Genomic DNA, 25,819 nt, shown 5'->3' with positions numbered 1-25,819 from the left:
GAATAGCCTAAAACCAGCCCAGCCTCGAACCTCATCCATGTTACAAATTTGATCGAGATCGGTCGGGCGGTTCAGGATATTTAGAGTCACATAGTGATTTTGAGTTGAGTTGATTGAGTTGATTTTAGTTTAGCGTCCCGTTCAGCAGCGAGGCTATACGAGACGTGGACCTACAGATTAACGTGGAATCCGAACCACATGAGCTTCTGCCGGGAATCGAACCCGGGTCTTCCACGCCAAAGGCGCGTACGCTAACCGCTTAGCCACGAGGGAGCTCATAGTGATTTTCAATTTTATAGTATGATCAAAATTGTTTCTATTCATTTGCAACACATAAAATTATAATATTCAAATATAACTGTGAATTTTGTTTTGTTTGTAATGCATAAAAATAAAATCAAAAAAATGAAATGAAATTTTTGAGTTTTACGTCCCACGGATATGCCGGTTAGGCTAAAGGAGACGGTGAGGATGAGAGATGAGTGAAATGGTGGAATGAAGAAAGTGGGAGAAAACGGGAGAACCCCGAAAAACCCCACGCACACGGTGTTTGTCCACCACAAAGTTCACTTGGCGGGAGCAGGGTTTAAACCCGAGACCCCTAGTACCAGAGGTGAACGCTCTACCACTGAGCCACCGCGGCCCCAAAAATAAAATCAAGTACAAACATTTTTTTTTAATAATACAAGTGTTGCTTATCAGTTGCGTATGCAGAATTTCGTCAAGGTGGGTTGAAGCGCTTAATCTCACATGCTTTCAAGACAAGCTTAATTTTTGTATATCTTTCTTAATATTTCTTTTTCTGTAGCATTTTGCTCGAGGAGGTTTATACCCTGAAACTTCCCTTGCGTACACCACTGTTAGTTATACATTATTTGGGAATCCTATGAAAAGAATTTCAGCCTTTCTGGTTCACCATGTCCCTCATTCATCGTATAGTCACGTTGTGATGAATGGGGGACATGGTGAACCAGTGGTAAAACGCTTATCTCTGATGCGTGGAGTCCTTGGTTAGAGTTGAGTTTGAGTTTAACATCCCTTTTAGCACCCGAACCACAGGAGCTCCCGCCGGGAATCGTACAGGGTTTCCCACGCCTAAGGTCCCGACCAAGTATGTTTGTGGTGAAAAACCTCGTGTCTATTTGTTTTCTCGGGGCACTTCCGTTTTCTCCCACACTCTCATCCCACCAATTCTTTCCTCTTCATTCACTTGCTTTAATTATTCATCCCCCTTAGCCTAATAGGCATAATCGTGGGACGTTGAACTGAAAGAATAGTTTACGATGAATCTTTGAAATGCCGTGCGTATGGTAAGAGATGACACTATAGCAGGTGTAAGGGTCGCAACGATTAGCTGTCAAAATTTCAGAATGAAATAAAATCTTTTAAAGTTTTACGTCCCACGGTTATGCCGGTTAGGCTAAAGGAGACGGTGATGATGAGAGATGAATGAAATGGTGGAATGAAGGAAGTGGGAGGAAACGGGAGAACCCCGAGAAAACCCTCGAACACGGTGTTTGTCCACCGGCGCGAGCTGGGATCGAACCAGGGACCCAAGCACCGGAGCCACCGCGCCCTCCTGTCAAAATTTGTTGGGAGTTATAAGATGTTATTGAATCATTTTTGGGACCGCTACTTTCATGCTCTATGCATTGAAAGTCCGCAGTGGGAGGAGGAAAGAATGTGAAATTACCACTGACATGATCGTATGTTCGGTTATATTCAGATACTGTGATTATTCATTGCAAGTTTTTGTTTTGTTTATTTATGATACGTAATGTCTGTCCGCTCCTTAAGACAGCTGTTGAGGAAAATACGTAATCGTAAATATCAGTGACGTCAGAAAAGTCCGCCTATCATCGTGTAGAGTGGAATCACCGTACGTCGAGGTAGTTCTTCAGTTGTTGTCTGCTATTACCTGCTGGAAAGGTTGTGTGGGGCTCCTTGCTTATCTCTATAACTCCCGCTGGGTGAGTGATATTTCATTAGTTATGCATACATATATATATATTTTTAAATATATTTGAATGAAAATTATTAATTGTTTCACAATAGTAATTTTTTCGGTCTCCAGAACAAAATTATTTCGTGAAATGTTTATTTTTATTTATTAATTATTGGAAGTCAAAATAGCCTAATAGGGAACAATCTATTACAATCAAGTGTCTTCTCCACTTTACAGGTAATTGGCACTTCAAAATTTAATTTCATGGGTTAAACATACAACACTAACTAAAATGATCGAAATATTTTCTTCCCCTAGTGACAAGATTTCACTCCCACAGTAAAATAGCTTAGTCTGTAAAATAGAATAAGGTTAAAAGTTATCACAAATAATAGCTTTGACTACATGAAGCTGCTAGAGTACTATTTTACAATTAAACAGATTACTGTCTACTTTTTCTTCTGTATAGACTTGGATTATTTATCTTTATTATACGCGTCATGCGTTCTTATATAATTTCTGTGTTGCAAGATTAAATGTTTATATTGAGTAATGTGCTTGAACTTAGCGTCCAACAGACATAAACAATAGTTTATCAAGCAGTTTCTTTTTTAGCCTAAACAATCTTCTATAATAATATTTCAAACCAGGATCGCTGATAAACACTTGCAGATAAATATATCCGGAGGGTGGGAAAGCCATGCAAAGAAGTTACAAGGTATATGATGTTTGGAGGGGAGATATATAATAGAGCGAAAAGCAGTTGACATAACATAGGAAGTTGCGAAGGAGAAAGTAAGCACAAAGATTGATTAGTTTTCATTTCACGGTATATAGACGCTAGAATCTATTCATAGATATTTTTTGTATTTAAAACTTAGTTTGGTCGGATTAAGATTAAATTTCTGGGCTTTCGGCATATATGGCCATATTAGTCCGTCACCTATAAGGGATGAGTTCCGTCGCCTATTACACTGTATAGGAAATTTGGGAGGAAGGAAGTGACCTGGGACCGTTATCTTTGGTACCATCTTTTTTTTTTTTTTTTTTTTTTGCCTGGTGTGAATGAGAAAAACCCTCTCAGATGGCTGAACTAAACAGGCTGACTTTTTCGACCGAGTGTTCTCTCCGAGAATAAAACCCGGGGCTGTTAGGGAAGCAACAACGGTAACTTCTATATTACGCGGGATCACAGTGGTTTCGATCGGAGGGATTCAGTCTGTATTAACCTGTAGCGCACAGAACTATACTAATACTGTCAAATAGGTATAGCTTTTAATATAAATTGAAGTGTAATGCTTCTTTTTAGCATGAGGCTGATATACGGTTCTGCAGTTTAATGGCTTCCAAACTATCAGCCCAAATTAGTCACGCAATAAGTGTCATTCTGTACAGTAATGTTCTTTGAACGTCAGCAATAGTTTTGAGAGAACTGAATCAGAATAAGATGTATAGGCCGCCGCACTAAATTTTCTCGTTCCTATTTCTTAAATGTTATGCTGAGTTGAAATATATCTATGAAATATGGAAAATTATACAAATTTTCGAAACGTTTAATTCTAAATACCCCTTCTGGAGCAAACTACCCTTTTTGGATGATATGGGAAATTACTTACACCATATTGAAGTGTTACTTAAATTTGAGCAAAGTTGCGTGAATCATATTTGACAAAGTTGCCTGGGGAAAACAAATTAGGAAAGGGACGGGATTGTTAGTGAAATATTGATGTATGAAATAAAGAATAGTTCTAATAGTTTCGAGAAATTTGCATTTTTCTCGCACTCGTTAGTAAACTATACTTATTTGGAAGCAGGGGGAAATTCGGAAACAAACCTAAAAATGTTAAAACTTTATTTAAAATTTGGTTTAGATGCGTTGAACGGTATGGTCTGTAGGTGTGTGCATGCATCTGGAGGAACAGAAGACCAAGCATCAAAATATTAAAAAAAAAAATGCATGTAAGGCGCATGAAACTTGAAAAGCGTTGAAAGGTTTACTTCAGGAGTGTTTCTCTCACTGCTCGAAATGTTTTCGAGCACAAGGCGGAACTATTAATAAAATTTTCTATGAAATGTACTGTAAAATACACATTCTACAAAATGACAGTTAACGTATTTTAGTTTTCTTCAAATATTTTTAAGGGCCGCGGTGGCTCAGTGGTAGAGCTTTCACCTCTGGTGCTTGGGGTTCCGGGTTCAAACCCTGCTCCCGCCAAGTGAACTTTGTGGTGGACAAACACCGTGTGCGTGGGTTTTCTCGGGGTTCTCCCGTTTCCTCCCACTTTCTTCATTCCACCATTTCATTCATTTCTCATAATCATCGTCTCCTTTAGCCTAACCGGCATAACCGTGGGACGTAAAACTCAAAGATTTCATTTTTTTCATTTTTCAAATATTTTTAAATTCTTACAAGAAGGTGTATTTCCAAAAGTTAGATAAATGTGCGTGAATAAAATTGTAATCTAATAAATGCTATCGGAGACACGCAAGCCTTTGAAGTGAAAAGAAAATTGAAAATTTTAATTTCGAAATCCATCATTCAGTGTGCCAAATATCTATTGAAAAGTTTCGTAGAACATTTGCTTTATTATGAACAAAAATATTTCAATTTTAGCAAGTGATAATTTCCTGCCACAGTTCCTTCCGGGAAGGTTTTAGAACACAGATCCCCCCTATACAGGGTAGTAGCTAGGTTGGTCCCTTTCTGTACCAAAGTTTAATACAGTGGAGTCTCGTTAATTCGAACTTGGATAATTCGAAATATTGGATAATTCGAACAGAAGTCCATTCCCCTTGAAAACTGTATTGAAAACAATAGTAAAAAATCGTGGCTAAATCGAACTTTTGAACCTGTGTTTTGAATAATTCGAAGTAAATACAGTTAAATTTTTTATGTTGGACAGATGTAAACAGAGAAATACAGTTTTAACGTATTTTCAGTTATCCAGATGCAGCCATAGGGAAGAGTAATACAAAAGATAAATAGAAAATCTATGTAATGATAGATGGTGAGTTTGGGAAGAAGTAAAGATAGAGAATGTGTACCAATCTAATCTTGTTTCAGAATTGGTTGAAAATTTAAGATGAATTATTGATAAAGTCAACCAAATGTTATTAATATCGTATTCCACGCAACACATGAAATTAAAGATTTATTGACTGTACAAAAACAATCAAATTTAAGCAAATGAGGTTTACAACTTCTTAAAAGTGAGAACAGAATATTCAAACTATTACTAGTGTTTAACTGTTTGGGCTATTCAATGTATGTTGTAGTGTTGTACGTAAATATATTTTCCATTGTACACGTAGTTTGAATTATGTGGAGTCAATGTCGTTTGTTAGTTTGCGGTATTCGATCACGCAAATAATAAGCTGCTTTAAAGGTAAAGTGTACACCATATGAATATGGTTTTGATGCACAGTATTTTGGTTTGTTTGTTTGTTATATATGTGAAAATGAATGTTGTTGGATAATTCGAAGTTTTTTCGTGTCCCCTTGGACTTCGAATTAAAAAGAGTCCACTGTATTTAAATCAGTATTGCCGCCCCCCCCCCTTCGAGACCAGAAATGAAAAAATTAAGGAAGGATAAAACAAAATGAAATGACAAAAAGAAGGATCAGGGTTAAAAATTAAAGAAAAGTACAGGAACCTTTTGCTTACTCTTTCTTATGAGTAGATTTGTATTACTTGCAATATGGTGGGGAGGTATTCTGGAAGAGTCAGGGAATTTGAAATTTCAAGAAAAGTTACGGAATTCTCAGAATTCATGCTACTAGTCAGGGAGATTTCAAGCTTTCGAAAGCATAAGTGCCGTTGTGTAACAGCGTGGACATTTTTAATCATAACTTTTCGTCATCGCATCCTTGCAGTATCAAACATGTTATTTCAAGGACAATTTTCTGTTGCGCCTTTAACCTGTCGTTTGGAACCGACAGTAGTTGACGGAATAATAAAAACAAAATTTTAAAAAAATGTCGGAAGGAAGTTCTGTTAGCATTTGATTCAACGGAGAAAGGAACGCATATACAATGTAAAACTAGTTGAATATACACATGCTTCGCACAGGGGCTGTATTTGGAAGTCAACGCCTATGGGAGAATCAACATTGATTTCAGCGACCGCGAAAACTATGGATTTGATACCAATATCGGTCATTTTGGGCTATTTTTTACATGTCTGTATCCAGCACCCTCCGCTGACTCCCGGCCCGCATGCTTGCAAGTCATCGCTAATAGAAGTGTCACAATTGATTTCAGCGACCGCGAAAACTATGGATTTGACGCTATCGGTCATTTTGGATTACTTTTATGTGTCTTGGTATATCACCCCCTCTCCGGTGACCCCGGAGCCGAATAGCGTGAATTTGGAAGTTAATGGGACTGGAGTTTCACCATTGATTTCAGCGACCGCGAAAATATGAATTCGACACTAATAGCTCAAGTGGTAGAGCGTTGGCTTCGCATTCGGGAAGTCGTGGCTTCAAATCCCGCTGCCTACCATCCTGACTGAGGTTTTCCAGGGTTTCCCCCAGTCCTACCGGGCAAATGCCGGGATGGCACCTACTAAAGAGGCCCTGGCCAATACCTTCCCAAATCCTTTCCATTGTTAATGTTGTTGGATATTCAATGTAAAATGGCCTCTGAGCTGTATCTGGTGATTGTTAAATAAATAAATATCGGTTATTTTCTATTACTTTTACATGTCCCGATAAATGCCCCGCTGAGACCCCCTGGTTCGAATTTCGACAAAAACGTTTAACTCTAGTCTGGAGCCTGAATCAAGGTGTTCGTAACTAAAATTTGGTAACTCTCGGTCAATTTGTCTGGTTCCTAAGCCGGTTCCGGTAAACGCCCTCCTGAGACCCCACTGTTTCGAAATTTGAAAAAAAAAACTTTTCGTCTTGATCTGGGGCCTCGGCCAAGGTACCCCTGACCAAAATTTGGTAACTCTCGGTCCATTCGTCTAGTCCCCATGCCGCACACAGTCACACACACTCTCTTTATTTTATTTATATTAGAAGATAGTCTACAAGACAGTATTCAGTATGTACTTTTTATAATTGAGGTCATAACGAAAGGAAAATTGTTATATTTGAATAAACAGAAGGACGTAAATATTGCAAAATCTTATTCAATAATTTTATTTTGCTCGAAATTTTTCATAGTTTATTAAAATACTTGCCAACATATCCTCATTATATTGTCCTAACAAACCAATATATGTTGATAGTAAAGTAGTTCAGATTGATCGAGCTCCTGAGCCTTCAGAATTTCATGTCACCCCCCCCCCCCCGTTACGAAATCCTGGCTAAACGAACCAATATATGTCCCAGTAAAATAGTTTAGAGTGATCGAGTCCCTTTTGTGATGACCACAGTATTTCATGTCACGGACCCCCCCCCCCTTCACTAAATCCTGGCTACGTGTCTGTCCGCAGGACACGTTATTTTGTCTTTATTACAGCTAAATGGGAAAGGGGACCTGTGTTCTAGAACCTTGCCGTTCCTTCCGAAGTACCGTCGACTTGTATAGAGTTGGGGTCTCATCTTTAATACAACAGCGAGGCTATAAAGGACAGGACAGGACCTACCATTAACATAGGCAGGGCACCGTGATCTGTACAGTAGGTGGATGCACAATCATGTAAGATCAATTCCTCACCCCACACGATATTTCAAAGTACGCATGAGGCTATTTATCATCCATATTTTATTCAGCTTAAGATCTATGGATTCGCGTTCTCATCCATGGACATTTTATTTCGTTAAACACTAACGCATAATATTGTATAATTTTACTACAGTGAAGTGCTAAAGATATCAGTTCTGGACTAGCTGCACTCTCAGGCTACAAATTTTTACACAGAGGGTATACGGAAGCTTGTGCCACGCTACCAGAAATGTCTGTAGGTTCATGGTGATTTCGTCGAAAAAACAGCCAAGATATCTACATATACCAATTAAACCGATTATACATATATCAATTAAAATTTCTTAGGGTTAAGTGCCGGAGAGTAGATCCAGAAATGTAAAAAATATGTGAAATTTACAGGATAGAAAAGGTAAACTGGTAATTTTCATGAAATTCTTGCTAATAAAGTGTAATGTGGTATTTTCAAATTCTAGATGTATATTTTTACTTTGAGTATTTCTTTATATTATTTTGAGTGAAGGCATACGTGACGTCAAACATGTAGTGAGGAAATTATCAGCATTCAAATGATAGTTGCATGTGACTGATGACATTTTAAGAGTTTTATAACAACTTATGTTGATAAAGTTATTACGTTTAGTGAAGTGTCACAGATTGAAATTGAGTAGAAAATATGGCAAATATAGAGAGACATTTAAAATAAAAGGACTATTTTCAAGTGTGAACATAGTGTTGGTGTAAAGGGGTCTAGGATGTTTCGGTGTACGGAAAAATTTTAATTTTTCTAACACTCCACAACTATAACAGGAATTTAAATCTCCGTAATAATATAATTAAGATCCCATCACTGATTAATGATCAGTTTTCTTCTAATTTGCTAATCTTATTGGATATGCATGATATAAAAGCGGTTATTTGGAAGAAAAACCACATGTTTGAAACTTTCCTTTCAAAGATTGTGCAGCATTTTGCGATTTGTACACAATTATTGCAGTAATAAGGTGTGTGCGGTGTACACAAGGTTTATGATCACACACTTTTTTACTATATCATTACCGTAAAAATTTTTCCCAATAAATTTATAATTATAACATTTGAAGATATAAGAAGTTCTGACATAGTGAAGCGAGAGGACTCGCTATAAATAAGCCCTGCCAATTACAGCAGCATTTAATTTTTATTTATTAATTTATATTTTCTACTTCATGAATTTTTCTCCCTAACGAATAATTTTCATTTTAAAGAGTGGACGTTTAGGTGTAAACATTGAAATTTTACACCGAACCAGCCTCACACCTAAACGTCCTTACACCGAGACATCCGTACATCGAAACTCCCTGCACCAAAACGTCCTACAGAGACATCCTACACCGAAACAGCCGTATCCCGGTGTAAAGTTACTGGCAAAAGTCGGTAGTGAAAGGTACTTTTCTCGTGAACATAGTTGTCAATAAAGGTATTATTATTTATAATGTATTGGTGCAAAGTTAGAAAAGGCAAAACCAGGATTTTTAGCTACATCCTTACTTCTGCATAATCACTGACGCATACGCGCCTGCTCCGTCCTAACGCATAATCCTCACTACCAATGGGGCCCTTTGTTGCGCTCCTGCACCCTGGATGGCATTCCTAGCTTTTAGTGGCCATCTAGCAGGGTTGGCTTACTTTTTATGGCATATGGGGGGGGGAGGCACGGTGGGTTCTAGTAGAGCGGTTTACCTCTGGTGCGTGGGCACACGCTTTATACTCAGTAAACACATGTAGCAAACGATATTGAAAAATCAAACCATTCAATATCTGTGAATCAGGTTATCAGCGACAGCCTTTTCATAGGTCAAACCAGGCAACCACTTGGGGCCCGCATTTCAGAATACTATTTTTGTTTATTTAAATATTCGACAGTGCGGCTTTTAATAAAGTTACGAAGTTTACAAAATCTTAAACCTGATTGATTCCGTAAGTATCCTGTCTACAGGACACATGCATCTTGAATAAAAATATTTCCATTATTTCTTCCATTAGCGTTGGATTTCCTACTAGATAAGCATGCCAAACTGTCAAGGTTCGCAGAGCTCAAAGGGGCCGGAAAAAAAGTTTTTGAAACAATTTCATTAGTGGACTATGTATCACGGGGTGGTAAAATGGAGGGTGGGGACTTCCGGACATAAATTGACTAAGGCCGCAACCCGAAAGAAGCTTAATTCTAAAATTGCTTTTAAGTATATATTGTACTTGTTGAAATGCCCATTCTTCGCATGGAGCAGATGAAATATCTATGGAAACAGACTGAACAACGAAGGGGAAAATGTCATCTACTTCACACGAGAAATTTCGTGGCTGCGCTTCGAAAAACCGCTGTGTAACATTCATCGAAAATTGGTTGTATTATAATATGAGCAGAAATTATTCTTGCATCTTCCCTTCTGTTCCTATATGGATGGTGTAGAAAACAAGAGTGAACAAACTCAACTTTTAGCTGATTTTGAGATATTGGTATTTTCTGATTCTTGAGTTGGCACACCGTATTAGAATGAACGCGCTGTAGCACTCGTAAACTGGTGTACTTTTTTTTATTATTATTATTTTATTTTTAAGTGAATTTTACAGTAAAGCTAATAAGAGTGGAAACTTGACGTTTTTCAGTTTTCTACTTCATGGCGTTTGGTTCACTCTGTTCTACATCACCCATATGTGAATTCTTGTTTTCTCGTAATAGGAAACAAAAATGGCACTTGTTAATACTTTTCCTTTTCCTGGAAAATTGCCAGTTTTGCGCGCGCGCGCACACACACACACACACACACACACCTACCTTTTGAGGCCCTACTTGATTTTACTTTTTATCATAAAATATTAAATTTTTAGACTGAATTGAGACAACGGCACAGAATAAAATTCCAAAAGTTTACAATTATTACCTAGGTACCGAAAGTAATAATTGTGATTAAAGCAGAAATACATAGCGCTGAATTTGAGAATTTCAGATGAGAATAAGGTTTAACAGTTTCCATTTAAGGGGATGTCTACCCACTTGCAAGTGTTTCAGGATCCCTATAAGATAACACGTAGATATTTCTATGTGAATATTTAACAAGATATTGCACTTACCGTCTCAAAATTTTCCATGATATTTTCCAACAGCAATACCTATATGTTCATGGTTTCTGTTTTTGATTTAATGCCCCAGATCAATTTAGATTAATTATAATGTATACTTCCGTTTACACTTGGCAACGTAGAGGATAGAATTTCTCCAGGAATTGAGAGCTCTCTGCTGAACCTCTAGCCCTAATAGTCTTCGCGTCACGTGGTAGTGATTTATGAGCGCTTCTGGCTAAAAACAAATGTTGTCTCTGTTTCTTCCTTTTTTTTTTTTTTTTTTTTTTTTTGTCAAAAACTTGTTTTGGGCAGCTTTGTCCTCAGTTTTGTCCACTGCCTCTATCGAGATAGCAGTTATACAATGGAGATCGTTTGCAGATCTCATAGCAGATAATGTAACATTCTTTGAAGAAACTCGAAGACTGACATACGAACCGCGTGACAATTTGGGTAGGGAATCTGGAGCGTTGCAATTTTGTGTTCTGAAGTCCGCCTTATCACACAAGACGAAATGGCCATAAACAAGAGACTTGTGAAGGAAGAAGGAAAATGTTCTTAGTAATTGTATCCAATTGTTTCCACATTTTTCACCTTTCCCCCCGAAAGATCCCTTCGAAAAGGGAAAGAGGGGAGGGTGATTTTGTGACCCTTGAGTTTTAGAATAGTCTTGAAACGAACTGCAAAGTGCACTTACTGGAAATTCTACTGTCGTAGTGCTATAATATCTGTGTTGCAAGAAGTGTGACAAAATGAAAGAATCAAAGAGGAAAAGAATTTGGTACTCTCTCCTTCCAAAAAAGAAGTCTCGCCAAGCTAATTCATATGTGTGGTCGATCTCAGAGTATGGAGTTCAGAGACTGGATAGTTAATATTTACCATTCAGGATTACCTTACAACCAATTAAATTCCATTTTCACCTAGCTTGGGCTGGGTTTGGGCAACTCCCTCTTGTGCAGTCGCCTGGACCCAGATCAGGCTCGTATTTATGGACATGTGTCTATTTCCGGATCGTTTCGGAATTGATCCTTCGTTAATAACCATTCAAGTTCATTACTATATTTCCTGAATTATCCAGTAATCCTTTCTCCTCCAATCCTTTATCTTTCTTCATTCTTTCTCTTTTTCTTTTCTTCTCTGCCTCCCTCTGCTACTCTTCTTTCTCACTCTTCTTTTTCCTAACACTAACAAAACTGAAAAACGGTGTCGTGACGGGGAGTAGTCGCTATCAGCACGGTCAATAAGTTGTTTCGATAGTTTTTTTTTTTTTCTTCGGGAGTCCGATATGGAATGATTAACTCGAAAATGAACATATACAGAAAGAATAATAATAATAAAATTTATTCATGATTTCAATTATCAGAGAGGAGAGTATTGTATTTCTTCCTTACTTCGGGCGACTCCTCCTTCCACCCACGAATAAAATTACCCGTATACATGACAATAGGAAGGTGTTTCGTTGAAAAATATGCTTTTTGTAGGATCATTTTAATTTCAGGCATATAGTCATTCTACTCCTTTTCATAATGTAATTAATATAGATGTATGCACAGTATAAATGTAATGTGTTAGAGATGTAATAAACTATTTCGTTGATAATTGTTTTTGGTAGAATCATTTGAATTTCAAGCATAACGTCATACTAAGGGGTTCCATAGTCTTGTGGTTAGAACTTTTGACTCCTGTTCGCGTGATTCTAGGTTCGATTCCCTACTAGAATACTCAAATCATTGGCGTTTGCTCATCGTTGTGAGGCAAGCTGGGGAGCCACGTGATTAAAAGACGTGACAGTCTATAGAATTAATATAAATGTATACACAGTACAAACGTTGTTTGACAGTAGTAAGGTATTTCGTTGATATGTATATACTATTTCTAGGATGTATACATTTCTTTGTATACGACTTTTATAATGTATAATGTATTCTTATAATCAAGAACGAAATTTTAAAATTCTTCTTATTCTTCTTATTATTATTAGGTATTCTGCCTTTTGGCCGGTCCTGGGACTGATGAGATTTTTTTTTTCGTTTCTTCTTAATTTTCAGTTTGGACCTTGAAATATTTCTTCCATGTTTCTCGATTTTCAGCTTCTTCTTAATAATAAGTAATTATTAATGCTTAATAATAATTAGGTGTAACAACCCCGAGAAAACCCCCACACATGGTGTTTGTCCTCCACAAAGTTCACTTGGTGCGAGCTGAGATCGAACTAAGGACGCCATGCATTAGAGGTGAACGCTCTACCACTGACCCACCGCGGCCCGATCAGGGATAGATGCAGTTACGAAGAAGAGACCTTATCAAATTATAAAACAGCTCTCCCAGGGGAGAGAAAAGTTTTAAAATTTCCTTCTTGCGCATCAACCTATGATTGAAGTGAGAAAGATTATTATTATTATTATTATTATTATTATTATATCGAGAATGTACTTCTGGGTTTCCTCCTTAAAAAATACACACACTATTTCCAATTATGGTTATCCTACATTTTACAAATTTGTCTTTTTTTCCTCTGTCTTTCATTCCCATCATGCGATGGGTGGGCCATAGAAGGTGACGCCTTTTCTGTGGCCAGAGTGATCAAATTTGTCTAATTCAATATTGGTTTAAATAGTATTAGTTTTCAAGCTACATATATGAGTTCTTTGACTAACTGAATAGTGCACGCCCCTTCTGGCTCACTCGCCACTATTTAACATTAAATTTCAGATGCCTCGATATACTTGCATAAGTTTATTATTTCTAAAATAAACATTACGTAAAAGGTTATTCAAATTGATATCAAGTTTTTCTGACATTTGTATATTACGCATATCTTTCTTAATTTGCATTACTCACATTACCCCAGAGAACGAACAAATTTTAGAGTTCTGGTTTGAACTTCTCTTACAATAATAAGCAAATATACGAGGAACAAATTTACCATTATTGACGATGCGGAGGGGAGGAGATTTTCTGGACTAGGAAGGAATGTGTGCGGGTGCAGAGCAGAGGTCTGCACGGGCCGGAATTTTCAGCCCGGGCCCGGCCTGTGAATGTGAGGCCCGACCCGAGTCCAAAATATGTCTTAGCATTTAGGCCCTAGCCCGGACTGAGCTCTGTGATAATCATATGAGCCCGAAATAAGCCCGAATTGCAGAAACTTAATTATTAATGCAAAATTGTATTTTTATTTACAGCAATTCGAGGTTTGATTTTGCAGTTGTGTTTTAAAAGTCCTCCAGAAAGAACGGTGCAATTTGTATCGTTTTACACTATATTTACAAAGTTAGGCCCGAAAAAGTCCGAGAAATATGGTTGTATATTTAAAAATTCACAGCCCGAACCCAGGGGCGTCATTTAGGAGGACAGGGAGAAGCATTTGCCCCCCTCCCGAGTTTGAGATTTATATAATTTTATCAATAGCATAGTAGTAAATCAGTGAAAAACGCGAAATTTACATATATCAAGGGGTCTTGCCCCCCCAAGCCAAATCTGAAATGACGCTACTGCCCGAACCCCTCCCGGGCCCGAAGTGATACAGTCTTTGTAGGCCCGATCATGTGCAGACCTCTAGTGCAGAGGCGTTTCAAGTGGTGGGCAACTTGCATCTTGAGGGACCTCGCAAAGACCAACGAGCCTAAATCGATTTAGCACTCACTTTTGTCGATACAACAATAGAAACAAATATGAATTCGGACTTAATTACAGAAAAACAATACGCTTCAAACTAACTTTTCATCTATTCGTATATATTAGATCGCTAGCATACGCGACAGGCGGCGAGTTTATTTTAAAATTGCAATAATGAATGTGTATAAGTCTTTATCGTTGAGACGAATTGTTTTCGATAAATTTTATTATAATTAGCAATTTTTAAAAAAGGGGGCAGGAAGGACTCGTAAACCTTATTCGCCTTCTGTGCAGATGGTATGGTAAAAATCAATACTGGATAATGAAAGTGTAAGTATAAAGGCTAATATGGAACAGAGAAACAAAAGAGAATTTCTTCAGAAGGGAATTGGGAGGGGAGGGGATGAGAGTACAATGCTGTGACACTTAAAATGCGTCTTGATTTGTATACTTCAACAAACTTTTCTTATTAGATTACGCAATTTCTAGTTTCTTACTCCGATTATTCAAAGTATTCAAATGTTCTCGGAGGGAGTGACCGCCCCTCCCTTTAATCCGTCCGTGGTGTCATTCAGTTTGGCTTTTCGCTACTAATTCAAAGTGCTTTCCGAAACAAGTTGTCTTCTTGTGACAGCAGGGGGTGGAAGAAACAAACAAACCGTGAAAGGAAGAAAGAAGAGGTTTTGGGCTCTTCCAGTCCAGACCATTCTAACCACTGAGAAGTGAGAATCACGTGATTTTTCTGGTAAGAGCGTCCTTTTAAAAGCAGCTAACAAGCAAGCAGATGGTCAGCCCTCTCCCCTCTGCAGCATACTTTTTATTCTCTGTTGCCAAACTTACTGAAGAATATATTGCAATTAATCTAACGCATGTAACGTAAATTGGAGACCGTGGTTGGATTTATATGGGTCTTGTGTATTTGTATTAAAAATTTCAAGTTATTACCTGCAATACTTTGTTACAAATTACCATATTAAATTTTACATGTTATCAAATGGAGAGTTAGAAACCTAAGCGGAGATGGTAGAAGATCCCCTTAAGCGAATTTAAAATGGCTGATTTCAAGATTGCGGCTGTAGTTACCACACATCCTAAGTCCCCCCCCCCCCCATCCTGTACTACTAACTTAGTGTTACAATTGTAATTCTTTTAAAATCCCTTTATTTGGGTGTTTCTACACTTTTGGACCACTTGATAATTAAATATACCCATTCCATATATCCGTTATGAGGACGAGCATCTGAAATAACTGGAGATATTAAGATTTGTTTTGAAGACTACTGTAAATACATTATATCTATTCATAAAGATGTTTCTGTAGACACGTGCCCAATCATTCCTGCACAATATCACTTTAACTTTCTTTCAGAGCCCCGGTAACTAGGTACAGCTCTCACTTCTGGTGCGTGGAGTCTAGTTCGCTCACAGCTCCCACCAAGTAGACTTTGTGCGCGTTTGTAAGGGAATTCTCCAGTCCACCCTCTCATCTAATGTCTCCCATAGCTTTAGTGCAGTCGTGTGATGTTAACTTTAAACAAAAGATCTCAGCTTGGTCGAAAATATTTTTTCACGCTCGAGTCTAGTCATAGGAACTAAATACGCGTCTCTGATTAGTTGTAGTTTGCGATTGTCCAAACCTTGTGGTGTGTATAGTGTATTATAGTAATAGAAGAAAATTCTCACTTTGTTGAAATTGAATAAAATTGAAGCAGCTGACGTTAAATTTATATCATGGTGGTCAAGGTGGATCAAAATGAGCCCTCCGGGGCTTCTAACCCGTTCCTACTACTACTACTACTACTACTACTAATACTAATAATAATAATAATAATAATAATAATAATAATAATAATAATAATAATAATAACTGCACGCGTAACTTACGTAAATCACTTTTGAGTATTATTTTCATATTTTAGTAAAAAAAAAATGTTATGAAACCTTAAGCTTTCCTTGGAGCAGGTTTGAACCCACGCCAAAAGCGAATATTACTAGTCCGTTGCGCTAGTACGCTCAGCCACGAGAACTGACAGCAGCAGAAGTTTCATTTCTGCTATATGTATGCTACGTGGCGAGAATCGGATAACTTCAACCAATCAGAACCGCGTATTTAGCTCCTAAGGCTAGGGTCGAGCGTGATTAAAATATATGCTGTTCGAAATTGACAATGAAAAATATTAATCCGTTTATCAACTTGGTGACGTAAACACCGTAGTAATGCATTCCTTTGTAGTCAGGCAGTTCCTAATTGTTTCATGTTTAGTTTTCCCTCTTTAATATCCGTCCACAGTTGACAGCACTGAGTGGCTAGGTCTTTCCCTTCGTTATATCTGTGAAGCGTAGATGGAAAGTAACTGCCATAGTGTGCTGGAACATGCTGTAGTCACAAATGTTTTAATTTTAATCGGCAAAGTTTAAAAGGAAATAAAACTTTGAAACTTCAAAAGTCTGATTCATGCTTCGTGCGAAAACTCCCGCACGTTACACCGAATTCGTATTAATTTCCTTGTAATATTGCATTACTCAGTTCATTAGATTCGTTGGGAATTCCATACTTGAGATTGTTCCTGGCTTTAACTCTTTGAAATATCACCTATTTTTTACGTCATAGCGTAGAATCTTCATTATTCGATTAGAAAAGTGAGTTGAGAAGATTGAGTTTAGCGTCCCTTTCAGCAAGGCTGAGAGTACCAATAAAACTTTTTACTTAGTTTTTTCTTTTTCCAAACCTGGAGGCATTGTAGAACAAGTTAAATGTTGTTTCACGCCTTTCTGCGACGAAATAGTAGAGAAAAATGACGCAATCACTTCAAAAAAAAAAAAAAAAAAAATTGGGGGGGGGACTTACTTTTGCACATAGAATGAAATTTTGCACACATTCGGTGCACCACTCCGTGTGCGTGGGTTTTCTCGGGTTCTCCCGTTTCCTCCCACTTTATTCATTCCACCATTTCATTCATTACTCATCATCACCGTCTCCTTTAGCCTAACCGGCATAACCGTGGGACGTAAAACTCAGAGATTTCATTTCGGTGCACCACTTTATATTCAGATTTTTTCATGTGTGAAAACGAAGGGTGGGGTTCAGAGGGGCAAAAAAAAAAGTGAAAAGGGATTTTAAGAAAAAAATCACTTATGACTTTCCCGACTGAGATACATGAAGACATGTGAATAGTATAGTTAAAAAGTCTGTCCTATTCTGAAGAGAATGATGTAAGAACCATGATTCTAGGATAAATAGGGATGTCTCAGGAAATTTTATTACATCCAGGTCATCTGGAGCATTGTGGGGATGTTCTTCGCACATTGAATATTTTTTCCCCGCCGTTACTATTAAAGATAGGTTTAAATTTTATATACGCATTTAGTATTTTTCAGTTGATTTTGAGATCTGTGCGTTTACACAGGGGTCCAGAGGGAATCAAAAGTTGATTTTTTTTTTTTTTTTTTTTCAGATAAATAAATCTCAATTTCTCAGTTCCCGGCTTAGGGACATGATACGGAAATGTGAATGGCACAATCTTCTGAAAATGTTCAATATTTCCTAGAGCGCTCATCATACACGTGTCCTGCCATTCCCTAATCCGCTCGAAGTTGGACTGGATGCTCTTTTTACTTGTAGATCAAGTAGTCGGTTTTAAAATACCTAATAAGAAAATGTCAAAAATTTTACAATGCATATAAATGAATTTCTATTTTCATTAGCCTGGTCATCGTGAATTTCAGTTGTCATGCAGGCCCTCAACGAAAGGGGGCTAGGGGGCCTGTCTCCCTAAACTTTTCGTGACACCTTCAGACCTTAACACAGAATGCTATTATTAATACAAAAAAAAAATTAGCTATTTGTAAGAGAATTTTTAATGACTTGGCCTCCCTAACATATTCATGCCCCCAACCACTGTGGCTGGTTCCGGGCCTGTAGTCATGTACGATAGGTTTTAAGGCTCATGGGGACTCAGTATATTAGATCTCCGCTGGAAATCAATCTTCACACTTTTGGAGCTTCCTTTTGATACATAGTTTACAAACACTTAGACACCGGATACTAGGATTCGATACGATTCCCGCTATACTGATTGATTCTACGTTAAACTAAGCCTTAGTGCTAAAAGTGAATAGCCAACCCCATGCCCTAAACGTCGCAAACACCTAGTGGCCCACATGCCGGTAAATGTTAGATCGTCGATATGACATGTCGAAGGATTCCCGTAAGTGTGCCTCTGGCGGCAATTTCGAGTCGAAACATAGTAGAGGTGTTGAAGTTACCACACCGTAGCAGCGAGGGCTTAATTTTGGTGCGCGTTCCTTCGAATAGTCGCGGAAAATCGCGAAGGGATCAACACGAACTATCGCTAGTAATATATATATATATATATATATATATATATATATATATATATATATATATATATATATATATATATATTACTAATTAAAGTGAGCTCAGAGGTCAAGAATAACCCCTGCCTCTACATCATGAAGTAAAAAAAAAAAAAAAAATCTGAGTAGGTATAATTGTATGAAGTTAGATGACAACTGTCGCCGATCATTAGAAAATGATTATGGGAGAGCTATGAAACAAAGTAAATGGACGCGCGTCATTTTCTTATAAAACTAGCTGTTATGCCGGTTTTTCGCACAGGTCAGATAAATTATCAATTGAAATAAGCTGAACGAAAGAAAAATTAAACATTTCTAAAATTGGATCTATTTAGTGTGAATGTACTCGTATCCATAATGATTGTCGCATTAAACTTTCTTCTTATAAGAATAAAATTTGATAACACTTTTAATACTGATACTATGTATGCGATTGGGAAATGTATATTTGTGGTAAATTTCATAGAAAAAGAATTAAATACTAAAATTAGAGTGAGTAAAACAAAATGTTGCTAAATGGACAAGGTTTCACTTTAGTTTTATTCATATTTCCTGCTCTTTTGACATGAAATTTGCCACATACATGACTTGCCGATTATACACATACTAACATAAGAAATACCGGACGGATTCGTTATCAAATTATATTCCTACAAAAACATATTTATAGACGTGCGACAATTTTGGACATGAGTGTACAGTACATCCAACAATGTAGATGTTTTCATTGGGATGGCCGATGAGCACTGAATTTGAAGTAAACACTAGCGGGAGTCACTATACATCTGAGCGACCCCAATAAATATGGATTCGACACAAATATTGGTCATTTTCTACTACATCTACATGTCCCGGTAAACTCCCCTGAGACCCTCTGGTTCGAATTGTGAAAAAACTATGAATGTGACACTAAAATGTCACTTTCAACTACTTTTACATATCCCGGTAAACGCCCCTTAACACCCACTGGTTCCAATTTTGAAAAAAAGAAACTCCTTTGGGCCCCCAGCCAGTGGGGGCTGTATTTGAGTCAACGCCTGTTGGAGTATCACAATTTATCTTGGCGACCGCGAAATCTCTGGATTTGACACTAATATCGGTCATTTTCCATTTTTAAATCTCTCTACCCCCCCCCCGCAGGTGAACCCCGGCCCGCATACAATGGTGGCTGAATTTGAAAGTGTCACCATTAATCAGTGACCGTGAAAACTATGTATTTGACACTATTTGTCATTCGATTTTTACATGTTTGTATCCATCCTCCCGTGACCCCGGCCCGTAGCCGAATGGGGTGAATTTGGAAGGTAATGCGATCGGAGCTTCACCATTGATCTCAGCGACCGCGAAAACTGTGTATGAATTTGACGCTAATATCGTTTATTTTCTACTTTTACATGTACCGGTAAACTCCCCTTGAGACTCCCCTGGTTCAATTTTTTGAAAGTCTTGATCTGGTGCCTGGACCAAGGTATCCGTGACCAAAATTTGGTAACTATCAGTCCACTCGCATGGTTCCCATACTCCCCCCCCCACAATTTATTTTATTTATATTAGATTACATGGCGAACGCATTTTATCTGATCCCAAACGGTTATCGTCGAATATACACGGATAAAGGAGCACTGATTGGCCAAATTAAAGACAACTCTTTACCTCTCTACAAACTGTTTTCTTCATCGCCTCCGTGGCGAAGTCTGAAGAACACACGGCTAGTAATCATAAGGTTAGTGTTTCGCGCCCACCCCCGGGAACTTTTTTTTTTTTTAATTTTATTTTAAGGTTCGCCTTAATGTAAAGAAATCACGCATATAGGCGAGTTAACATATTTTGGGGGAGTAATTTTATGGTTCACTGGCTTTTCGTCGCGTCTCTGCCGCTGGCGGTATAATTTTCAAAACGGAAGCGGGGTCACCACGGATCGTCGCTGTAGGGCCGCCAATTTTTGGTGAGACGTCGCTAGTTGCCCATCGGTAGTCCACCGACTCTTACAACATGGGGAAATGACTCATTTAGTTTAGAAACTCGAAATCGAATGCAAACTTGAATTTCAAAGTATCATGTAAATATTCTCACAGTGTTAAGTTAATAAACATTATAATGTAAGAAACGTAGTTCATTTTTCACAATTTGTCAGCTTTAAATTACACTGTTAATGTGTTATGGAAATGTAATTGAACGAGTTTTGTGTATTGAAAAATTTAGATTGTAGAAATATGTTGAGCGATATTGGCAACATATTGTTTTCCACTAAATTTAGCAGTAGTGCTTGAATAACTCTAATTCTTTGTACTGAGTATTTTAAAATTCTGTATGAGACATAATGAATGTGATTTTGAAATGGCAAATTCGTTGTTCTTCTTGTAATACTGAGCCGCTCGTCAGAATTTAAAGAATACCTTCAAAGTGAAAAAATCACTGGAGACCACAGAACCAAAAAAGGGATTTTGCGAGCCTGCCCAAAACTAGTTTCGCTGAACTTCTGATGTTGACTTTCCTCTTGTAAATCTTTGGAGCAGCCATTGCTTTCAAAAGACCGACATAGCATACCCTTGTACCCGTTCTGTTCCAGCACAACCTAATTTCATACTTTTCACCACATGAGATTCGCTTAATACAGTCCGTCCCAAAAATAAGGAGAATGTGTTCCCGCCGAAGACTGCTAGTGAGGCAATTTGTAGCGGGAAAGGTGGCGCTGGGTCTTGGAAAAGAAACACGTGCCACGTCATGGTCTGCGCGCACTTTGTCAGCAGATCGCTCTTAGACTGAACCCCTGTTCGACCTCACGATGCCCGCGTTCAATGGAGTAGCAATATTGATCAGTTTTGTTAGGCTCGAAATTTGGGTTCGGAGATCGTGATCATGATGAATGATGCTTATGGGATGAAGCAAATCTCAAGGTTTTCAGTTAGAGCAAGATGTTTGGGAAAGGCAGATAGTGTTGACGCGGAACGCCCTGCAACCATACAGTGCGACGAAAATGTGCAAAAACTGAGAAATTCCAACCTATGCCTGAGTATGACTGATAGAAGTGTAACATTCTGAAAATCACAGTGAATCACATTTTTACGGAAGGTATAGCCATGAAAAAGATCTCGAGACAATCTCGCATGAAGTTAATAAATAAATAAATAAATAAATATTATTTATTTCATGTCTTTGAGTAAGATCCCGAGTCAAAAAATACAAAGTACAGACTGGCATACGAAATGTTAATCGCGCCCGAAAAAAGCAAGGATGAGCAAGTTCCGGGTGAAGGCGATACTCATTGTATTTTTACTCACAAGGAGTTATTCAGTTTATGCCGCAGACACAGTGCATAGTAAGTTTTACGTGGAAGTCCTCGAAAGGCTGTGGATAAGTGTAAAGTATCAGGAAGTATAATTGCAAACTGGAGGCTGCATCATGTCAATGCGCCACCCCACACAGCCTTTCTCGTGACAAAGTACTTGGCAACGCTGTTCCAGCCACTCTGCCACGCAGATTTGTCACCGTCGGACATCCTTTTGTTTCCAAGAACAAAAAGGTTGAAAGGCAAAAATTTTGAAACGCTGAAAAGTTGGTGACGAGGTACAGAACCTGAAGGAATTCCCGTCGACGCCTTTCAGGGCAACAGGCAGAGGCGCTGGCAATGGTATGTCAATGCACAAGGAGCTATTTTGAAGAATTTTAAAAATTATCTCTATTTTTATTTTCGATCTGCAAAAAATTCCTCAGATTTATTCTACTTATTTTTGGAATAGGCCCTGTGTAACTTTTGAATTTAATTTGATCGAAGATTTTAGAAGTGACAGAAATTGGCCTAGATGCTATACTATTAATTCAAAATGTTTTTTAATCCAGTCACAGGAGGTTTCAGAATTTTGCAAAGTTATAGATTCCATCCTACAGAACTTTCACGCCATAGGCAAGCGCACTGAAAAGGATCAAAGGATTGTATTCTAATACTTTATCAAACTACTTTTCTATTTGAAAAGAGGGGAACACGGTGACTCAGTGACAGAGCGCTTATCTCTGGCGCGTAGGGTCCTTGGTTCAATCCCGGTCAAATAAGTTTGAAAAACGTTGGTTTTCTCGGTACTCCTGTTTTCTCACCCATTCTCATTCCACCAATCCTTCCATAATTCACTTGCCTTAGCGTAAAAGGTATATTTCTGGGACATTAAACTGAAAGATTTGTCAGAAAAGATCCGGTTTTGCTTTTAGTTATGGAGGTCTGCATACTCTTATGCTAGACTCTAAAACTTCATGGAACTAATATAAAACTCTTCAGCATTTGGAAGTCTAAAGGGAAATTCCCAGGTTCAAGGCAGACATGAGTTTGCGTTTATTTTGGTAACAAATTATCAGCTCTTATTTGGACACTGTTGCTACATTCATTCGAAAAGATGAACTGAAATTATTTCCCTTTGCTGGCGATAGTAGTCGGCTGCATATTCAACCACAAGATCGACCTTCCGCATCCTGTAACAGTTAAATTGTAACTATTAAAATTAATTTTAAATATAGTATTTAGTTTTAATTTGGAAGTCATCTCGAGGATAACTGAATAGCTTTTCATTCCCTAAAACTACCAATATTATTCTGTTATGATATTTAACTGCTCAAGTAAAAAATGTACTGAAAAGTAGAACCATCAAGAAGTTAACCTATCTATAAACGTGCCTACAGTTGAAGAAACATACGCGACTTCTGTTTGGCGTCCGAGCATATCTCCTCGTATATTAAGCACGTTTTGTTACGAGACAGACGGTCAGACAGATAATCCTTACGAAAATTTAATGCGTCAGTGAACTTAAGCGATCCCTACTAAAATGTATGCTGTGGTCAGTGGCGGCGTAAGACAAACTGGGGCCCGGGGCCAGCGAAGTAGATCGGGGCCCCTTCTCGAACAATCATGATTTATACACTGCTATTTTTGACATTCATTTGCATAATCATTCTTCCTGTTTACTCCTCCTCCCCCCTTTCCCATTGGCGCTTGTGTTTAAACCACCTTAACTTGGGATATATTAAATAAATGGGGGTGAAATTCAGCATTCCTGTATATTTTTATAACGTTCAGAATCGCCTTTAGGCTGGTATCTAAAAATAAAACAGGACCTAATTTTTAAACAAAGGACACGATAAAAAAAAAAAAAAAAGATTAGAGATACAATTGAAAAGGAAACTACAACACACGCCAGAAATAACATAATCTCAAGAACAAACAAAACGTAACAACAAAGAATCCATAATTCATCCTACACATATCCTGTACTATCCTAGTTTAAACGTGTAATGTGATTAGATTTAATAGTGGAAGTAATCTCCTAATAATACATTTAGAGACAAATTTACGCACAAAATGTAACAATGAGCTGATATTGAAAAAATTGCAAATAATTTAACCGATGCGATTTTTAATGAAAGCTCTTAAGATTTCTAGAATTTTCTTGCTCGGTTCTCGCCTGTGGTGTTTTTCCTGTTCAATTTCTCATATGGTTAAGTTTTATTCATGGTTTCTCATCTGTCTGAGTTTACGCCAAATGGGTTTTATTTGATTAGATTTTTCTCCTACAATTAGCCCCATTCACTTTAACATTCGATTTCTCTCCAATGATCATGCACGATAGTTAAACACTTTTTTTTTTTTTTTTTACCGAACTATTAGTAAATAGTGGCTAGAATACATTTCTCTCTTGCGTGTCTTTTTCATTTGTCTTTTACTAGGTTTCTCTGCAGTGATAATATACGATTTACCTGTATTTAGTCCCAATGCTTTAGCCGAAATATCAATGAACAGTTAAGCACTAGAATGTTCCTCTCCAGCTTGTCTTTCTGGATCAAAAGATTCGTTATATTTCATTCAAAAATTTTCTTGTACGCCTTATATCTGGCAAACTACATATAGTGTATCCTAACCCAAACTATTACTTAAACTCAGTATGGTGTACTTGTCCCGTTAAAAAAAAAAAAAAAAAAAAAAAAAAAAAAAATCCCGTTCAAAAATTTTGTGACCCCTGATCCAAAAACTAATTATTGGCCTAGATCTCAACCTTCTGATGCATTTTTTTGGGGCATTCCTAAAATTCTTGTTTACTATTGTTTCCAGATTTCACACTTGATTTATGATTAAATTACTTTGTATTTTATAATTCAATCATATTTATATTCTGTCACTTATGACTGTTTCCATTACCACTTACTAACACACTTAGTATTAGAAAATATTATATCAAGAAAACAAGAATACATTGAATAATTGTGGATATATCATAGATTAAATATGTGAGCTCAGAATTCTACTACCAGTAGAATCTACTACGTACTTTTCATTACCACCCATCACCAGTCAATTGACAGATTTTGACGGCTTTTTATTATTCTTTTGGCACTTTTGTAATTTTGTTGTCTTAAGTTGAAACATGAAACTACTTTCGAACCAGTATCACTACCTTATTAGCCGATTCCACCAGCATTCAGAATACTACCTTCCATGCTTTGGTAGCTGTGAAAGTTTCAACTATATTATAAAAATCCAAAGCAGATGTTTATTTCATTTTCATAGAAAGAATGGCCAGATTCGTGAATCTTTCTTGATTCATTTCGAAGAGCAAGTATGATTGTATCAGCTTCATTTTGCTGGAAGACCTTTCACGTGATGCGACAGATACGGGCAGTGATCTGAAGAGCGGTTGCCAAACTTTTGTAAGCTTCAAGCCCCATTGAAAGCATATTTCAGTATGCCTTGTGGGGAAAAGTTAAGTTTTTCTTTACTTTCTGAGCACATCTTAGTGAACGGATTATATCCTTACAATCCTGAAATAATTCTACGGCATTCGGGTCATTTGGGTAGAACGAAGCCAAATAAGAGCAACATGCTTTTAGCCTTTCCTCGCTCTCAACATGTAGCTGCTGCACAAAGTTGGCAAAGTAAAAGAATAGTTCTATTTTATTTTCATCTAAATATAGAAGGAAATAGTATAACATATAATTCACGTAAATTATTTTTTCCTTTTGAATATTTGAACATTTGTTTTCTTATTGAACATTTTCTTCACTCTAAATTTCTGGGCTGAAGTGTAAATTAATCCGCCAAAAAACAAAAGCAAAGAAGGGGAAACCAGCTAAGGAAAAGGATTGCGCTC

The 25,819-nt window shown here is 37.5% G+C and overlaps 1 protein-coding gene across 2 annotated transcripts in view; it reads left to right on the top strand.

Annotated features, from left to right (window-relative positions):
- The first annotated feature begins 1,824 nt into the window (after positions 1 to 1,824).
- Positions 1,825 to 25,819, top strand: part of yl (Putative vitellogenin receptor yl) — a 129,381-nt gene continuing 105,386 nt past the window's right edge. Inside the window, exon 1 of one of the 2 annotated variants that reach the window (XM_081743301.1) lies at positions 1,825 to 1,970. The gene's annotated coding sequence lies outside the window, so the exon portion shown is untranslated. Of the gene's footprint in view, positions 1,971 to 2,656; positions 2,741 to 25,819 lie in introns of those variants that run through there. The other variant, XM_081743309.1, reaches the window with a different exon arrangement.

This window comes from Thermobia domestica, chromosome 2 (assembly GCF_964235325.1).
Source record: "Thermobia domestica chromosome 2, izTheDome1.hap1.1, whole genome shotgun sequence".
NCBI lineage: Eukaryota > Metazoa > Arthropoda > Insecta > Zygentoma > Lepismatidae > Thermobia > Thermobia domestica.
The sequence above is the reverse complement of the archived record's forward strand: the minus strand, read 5'-3'. Positions and strand labels throughout refer to the sequence as shown.